Source organism: Harpia harpyja, chromosome 21 (assembly GCF_026419915.1).
Source record: "Harpia harpyja isolate bHarHar1 chromosome 21, bHarHar1 primary haplotype, whole genome shotgun sequence".
Classification (NCBI taxonomy): Eukaryota; Metazoa; Chordata; class Aves; order Accipitriformes; family Accipitridae; genus Harpia; species Harpia harpyja.
Window position 1 is genome coordinate 20,331,626 of NC_068960.1, and position 6,342 is coordinate 20,337,967.

At 51.9% G+C, this 6,342-nt stretch overlaps 1 long non-coding RNA gene across 1 annotated transcript; it reads right to left on the reverse strand.

The window, feature by feature from the left end:
- Positions 1-1,062: 1,062 nt before the first annotated feature.
- Positions 1,063-2,597, reverse strand: LOC128134979 (uncharacterized). Its single transcript, XR_008232889.1, has 3 exons — positions 2,489-2,597; positions 1,786-1,916; positions 1,063-1,222 (listed from the first exon to the last, which is right to left on the reverse strand). It is a non-coding gene; the product is annotated as an uncharacterized LOC128134979 (long non-coding RNA).
- Positions 2,598-6,342: the final 3,745 nt, after the last annotated feature.

A 6,342-nucleotide genomic window follows, 5' to 3' on the forward strand; every position in this document is an offset into this window, starting at 1 on the left:
TTGACAACCCTCTCAGTAAAAAAATTTTTCCTAATATCTAACCTAAATCTCCCTTGCCTCAACTTGAGGCCATTTCCTCTCGTCCTATCTCCAGCCACTTGACAGAAGAGACCAACACCCACCTCACTACAACCCCCTTTCAGGTAGTTGTAGAGAGCGATAAGGTCTCCCCTCAGCCTCCTCTTTTCTAGACTGAACAACCCCAGATCCCTCAGCCGCTCCTCATAAGACTTGTGCTCCAGGCCCCTCACCAACTTGGTTGCTCTCCTCTGGACACGCTCTAGCAGCTCAATGTCTTTCCTGTAGTGAGGGGCCCAAAACTGAACACAGGACTCGAGGTGCGGCCTCACCAGTGCCGAGTACAGGGGAACAATCACCTCCCTGCTCCTGCTGGCCACACTGTTCCTGATACAGGCCAGGATGCCGTTGGCCTTCTTGGCCACCTGGGCACACTGCTGGCTCATATTCAGCCAGCTATCAACCAGCACCCCCAGGTCTTTCTCTGCCAGGCAGCTTTCCAGCCACTCTTCCCCAAGCCTGTAGCGCTGCATGGGGTTGCCGTGACCGAAGTGCAGGACCCGGCACTTGGCCTTGTTAAACTTCATACGATTGGCCTCAGCCTTGGTGCCAAATATAGGGCTTTGGGCACTACAGTTGAGGCTTAGAGCTGTGAAAGGGGGGTTTGGACTCTCGGAAGGAGGGTCAGGGCCTTAAGAATGGGGCTTTGGGCCCTAAAAATAGTGCTTTAGAAATGAAAATGAGGCTTTGAACCCTGAAATTAGGTTTTGGGCCCTCAGTTGGATGCTTTGGTACCAAAAACTAAGGCTTTGCACCCTAAAAAGGGGTCTTCAGATGCTCAAAAGGAGGCTTCGGGCCCTCAAAATTGCAGACCGAGTACTAAAAATGAGCCTGTGGTCCATGAAAAGGAGGATTTGGTCCCCAAAAAGCAGGCTTGGGAAGCTCAAAAATGAGGGTTTGGGCCTGAAAAGAAGCCTTTGGGCCTGAAAATGTGCCTTTGGACCCTATAAAGAAGGATTTCGACTCTCAAAATGAGGCTTTGCACCTTCATAATCAGACTTGAAGAAATTGTTACTCAAAGGATTTGGTCCACATCACGACCATCACTCTTCTTGGCAACAGAGGGGAAAGCTCTGGATGACAAAGGATATCAGGATGCGCCCCAGAAAAAAAAGACCAGCGCAAGAAGATCCCTGTCACCTACCTGCAAAGGAATAATTCTAGCTCTATGAAATGGGTACCCAAAATGAAAACACATGGAACAGCAGCCATCATCAAAACTCTTTCAGTGGTAGTTTTAACTGCAGCAGATCTGCAGGCAGACAAACTTATTGTCACAGGGCCCCAAAAGGAGTAATAATTAGCAAACAGAAACTCTACCCATAGCCCATATCTATCTAGCCTTTAAAGGTAAAGCAGCTCTGAAGGTCTAGACCAGCCTATACGTACATCCTGTGCCTACCTGCTCCATGATCTGTCTGGAAACTCAAATCACAATTACCTTTGAAAAAGAATGCAACCTGGGGGGAAGGGGAGTGAAAGGAAGACACTGGTGGAAAAAAGGAAAAGCGTACACGTGCAATTGCAAATGGAAGGAGCCAAGTTATCCCAAAGACCAGCTCAGCCCAACTCGCTCTTGCCGGCAAAAAGCTGTGCAGCTTGGAGGAAAAAAAGCAGACTTTGGTGCTGGGATGCACACCAACGTCTGAGCTCAGATCTGAAAGAGCAGGAAAACCTTGACAGGGCTCCTTGCCGCTGCCCTCCTACCTGTGTGCATGCTGCGACCGCCTCGTTGCCCTGAGGTCCTCCCAGACTAACAGGGAGGTGGCATCTGTCCAGTCCACGTGCCGTGACGAAGAAACAGTTTTGACCACGAAGCGGGTAGAAGGTAACTGCATCTGCAGAAGCAAAGGGGCAGCCACGCCTCGGCTTCGGAGATGCCCAAAGCTGCCCCGGGAGCCCTCGGTGCCCCAGCATTTGCTCGGCCCTGAAGCCCCGCAGGGCCTTGCCAGCACTGGGGAGCCCCAGGCACAGAAGGGAAGGACAGTGGTCAGCCCCTGTGGGGAGAGGGACGGGGCTCTGTCCTTCCTTCTGGCCGCAGGAGGATGCCCTGGGCCACGCCAGGACAGGCTGTCTCTCCTCCTCAGCCCCGGGGGAAGGTGAGGCCTGAGGAAGGCCCTGGGTGCTGGGCTCAGCACGGGCGGTGCGACCGGGGCCAGAGCCCTGTCTCCTGCCGGGTGCCGGCCTGGCCGAGGCCAGCGGCTCCCGTCACGCAGCTCCTCCCGCCCAGGGCTGTGGCTGGAGCCCAGGCAGACCCGCCTTTTGGGAAAGACTTGCCGATCCAGAGCCAACGCAGAGCAGCTCCCCTCCCGTCCCGTCCCGTCCCGTCCCGTCCTCTCCCCTTCCCTCCCTCCCTGAGGGGGCCCAGACCCCACGAGCAGACCGAGGGAGGGCAGACCTGCGCACACACCTTGCGCTGCTGAGAGAACAGCTCCAGGTGGAATGGCCCCTCTTGCAGGCCGTCTCTCCGCAGGCCCAGTGTCCCGGCTGGCTGAGGAGCAGCTGCCCTGGCGGGGGGCAGCTGGCACAGGGCAGCTCTGTGAGGAGAGGCCCGGGCTGCCCCTGCCCGCCCGGCAACAGCTGCGCCATTGGCCACGGCTGAGCCAATCAGCAGAGCCGGTGTTGGCCTGTCAGTCACTGCCGACCTGGGGCGGGGCCGGAGGGGGCAGAGGCTGAGTGGCCTGAGGAGAAATGGGGGAGAGATGGGGTGGGGCAGCCGGGGCGAGGGGGGGACCAGGGCCAAGGCCGGGACCGGGTTTGCAATTGCAGGTGCAGGTTGTCTCCCGGCGTGGACGGGCCTGGGGGAGACCTGGAGACCTCATCACCCGTGGGAGACCTGGAGACCTCATCACCCGTGGGCCCTGCCGTGGCCCAGCTCACCAGCCCTGGGCCCGAGCGCTCGGCCCCAGGAACAACCCCACAACCAGGGTCAGAGCAGCTCCTGCTGCTGCCCCGAGGGTCGCCAGCCCTGAGCCAGAGTGCAGGTAGCTGAGCTGGGATGAGGTGGAAGAGACTGGAAAGCGATTCGTGGAGAGGAGGCGATGGCAGAAGGTGCAGCGTACGTGGCGCCGGGGGTTAACTGGCACCCTCTGTTTCGTGTCTGGGTCGGTACTGTACTTGCACGTGTGTTGTCCCACGAGCGGGGGTCGGTACCCGGCGTGCGATATGCGCACAGAGCCGAGAAATCTGTTTATTTGAAGTCTGCGCAGAGATGGGTGCTGGGGGGTGACTCCACAAAGCTGGCAGGCCACACCAAAGAAAAACAATGTATTTATTCTGTTACATGCTTCGTAAAATCCCGCCTAAATTTACATTCATCGCTTAGTAGTCACCATCTCATCTACTGTTGGCCAGTTATATTTCAGTTAGCCTCGCTTGCTGTGTAAATTAGCGTGCATGCTCCTTGCAGGTGTGGGGGGCAGGTTCTTCCAGCCTTGAATGGAGTCGGTGGTCGTGATCTCCCCCTGCTGCCTTTGCTTTTCCCCTAGTTCATGCTGCTTTGGCAATCTTCGGGTGCCTTCTGGAGCAGGATGTTTCCTTTTTATCAGTCTTTAGTTCCTTCTTCGAGGGTACGGTCCTCAGCAAAGCATGCATAGTTTATACACAGTAATCAGGCTTGCATAGTGAAGCTATGGAGTAATGGTCCTCCTTAAAGGACAACGTCTCATGTTTAACCCTAAACTGAGCAGTATCACCATGGCTAGGCCATAACTCACACGCATGACTACACATGGACTAAGCCCCAGATGAGAGCAGAAATTGTTGTTGCTAAGCCTGGGTGACAGAGGGCTGCTCCCGCTCTCTCCTCCCTGGTGTGAGCTGAGCGCATGAATGCCCTGCCTGCTCCTGCCTTGGTGCTTTGGGAACTGGGGTGAAAAGGAAAGACAGACTCGTGTAGTTACGGGACCTCTTGAGGTGTCCTGGGTTTGCTTTGCTAATTGCTCACGTGACGTTTCCTCGACTGTTCACTAGATATATGCATAGAGAGGCAAATCAGGCCATGAACTGGCTTTCCAGTTGAAGGTTTCCTCTTACAATAAAACGTGCTTCCATTTTCTCATGGGTAACAGCCTGAAAGATAGAAGCTGAAGCAGCACGTGCCTCTTGTGCAAATAGGTAACAACAGATGGTTGTATTCGGTTGATCCTTAGTTGCTTCCTGCGTAGGAAAACTGTACGTTAATTTAATCTTTGTGTATAGGCAGGGCCTTGCTGATGTTACTGGGTAGGCAGCAAGTATGTGGATGTCCGGTCTTCTGCATGTTTGTGACTGATCTTTGTTGCTTCTTTTGATGAGGAAAGTCTTGCTGTGTACTCCCAAGGAATGAGAGAAATGCAAAGAACTGATGAAGAAAGAGCTGCCGATCCAGATGGGAGTGTTAGGTTTTAAATTTTCTCGACTGTGTTCTAGCCAAAAGCCTTGTCTTAAACAATTGAAATGAGCTGGACCACTGGGTGTTTGTCATCCCTGCGCAATTCTGTATCGCTGCAGACTTTACCAGCCATGGTGATGGACTGGGGACCTGTCCTGTAGTGAGGTCAAAGAGGGTATTCAGGAAAAAAAGGGTACTTTTCCAAAACGCTTACAAGACAGAAGGCAACAGCTGCTGTAGACAGGTGGGAATACACAGGAATGGGCAGTCTCACTCAGAATGAGGAACAGTGATCTGGGTACAGCTGTAGCGTGACAGTTTTCATGGCCTTGAGCAGCACAGCAGGAATTTTGAGGCAGCGGGGTGGCCTGGGCAGGGGTGTGTGAACAGCTCTTCCCGAGCGTGGAGATGGGCAGGGCAGGGGACAGTGCTGTTCGTGTTGGTGCGCAGCAGGGGACAGTCGGCGGAGGCTGCTCTCGGGACATGTAATTAAGAGCTGTCGTCTTGGTACTCAGTGGAAAATAACACATTCCCAAAATAATGAGACATGACTTGTGGTGCGCATGCATTCATGATTTCCAGGTAGTCAGGGAACGATAAGAGCAATACCCAATTAGCAGTCAACAGAAAAGGCAAGGCTTCCTCTTCATAATGGTGTTTCTTTATAATAATATAATTTTATTTCTAATAAAAAACTGTCACCATTCTAATAATAATTATCCACCTTTACAGTAATACTTACTCACCATTCATCAACCTTCTCCATTTCTTTTTTCAGTCTTTACTTCCACCAAACTGGATATAAAATGTGAATGCTGAAAAGTGCAGAAAATCCTGGACAGCCTTCAGCTTGTCCCAAGGCTCTCTTTCTCTGCAAGCCCAATAAAACAATGTCTAATTAGACTAGCGCATGCTAGGGCAGCAGGAGAGGATTAGTTTGGCCCATCGCTTCTTCATAGGAACATGGGGGGATTTTGTTTGTTTTTCATACACGGGGACTGGAGGGGCTGGAGAATGCAAATACTGGTGTCCTTGATTTTATGTGGATTGATGAGTTGTACGTTGTGGTCGCTCTTCCAAATCCAGGTCAAAGACGTACCAACGAGAGGCTGAATTTTGACATGCAGCATTGCCTTGAAAGGCACCTTGCGAACGCCAGCCGATGCAAACGCTGCAGAAACAGGAGGACCCCTCCGAGAAAACTGCAGCTGGGGCATTTGCTCAGCATTTCATGGTTGATCTTGTTGACTCTGTCTGCAGCAATCTTTGCGAGAGTGGCTATTCCTCTGACCCACTTTAGAGAGGTTTATGAGGGTTTTTTTTCCTCTGTTTGTATGTGAACATGGCAATGTAACGGGCCCAATAACTGTGAAATACAACTGAAAGTCTTGTTTCTTGATGTTACGTACTAAAAGCACACTGAATTTATTTATTCCTTTGCGTTTGTGGCTGGGCAGAGGGTTTCTGTTTTCAAACAATGCCAGTTTGAAAGCTAACGTTTCTGGTCTTCTGTAGTGGGTTTTGGGTTTGGTTATGGTTGTTGTTTTTTTTTCCCTGAGAAGAGCTGCTTTCATATGCCTGCGAGTTAAGTGGCTGGTTAGCACAAATAGACCATGTAGGGGGAATCTGTATTGTAATAAATGTATTTGGGCTGGCCAGACAAAGAGGTCACAGTTCTGAGAGTCTTTCTGCATCCTTCTCAAGGATTACAAGAGCAAGGCAGAAATGAGTAGACATGAGAAACTCAGGGTTACTGTTGCTTAACTCCAAAAAGCGATGCCTGATGTTGAGAGGGCTCTGGCCCAGCTCCAAAAGGTGAGGAAAGTCAGAAAATAGTCAAGAGTTAGAACTAGAAGCTAACTTCTCCTGAGAGATGCCCTTTGGTTCTTGCA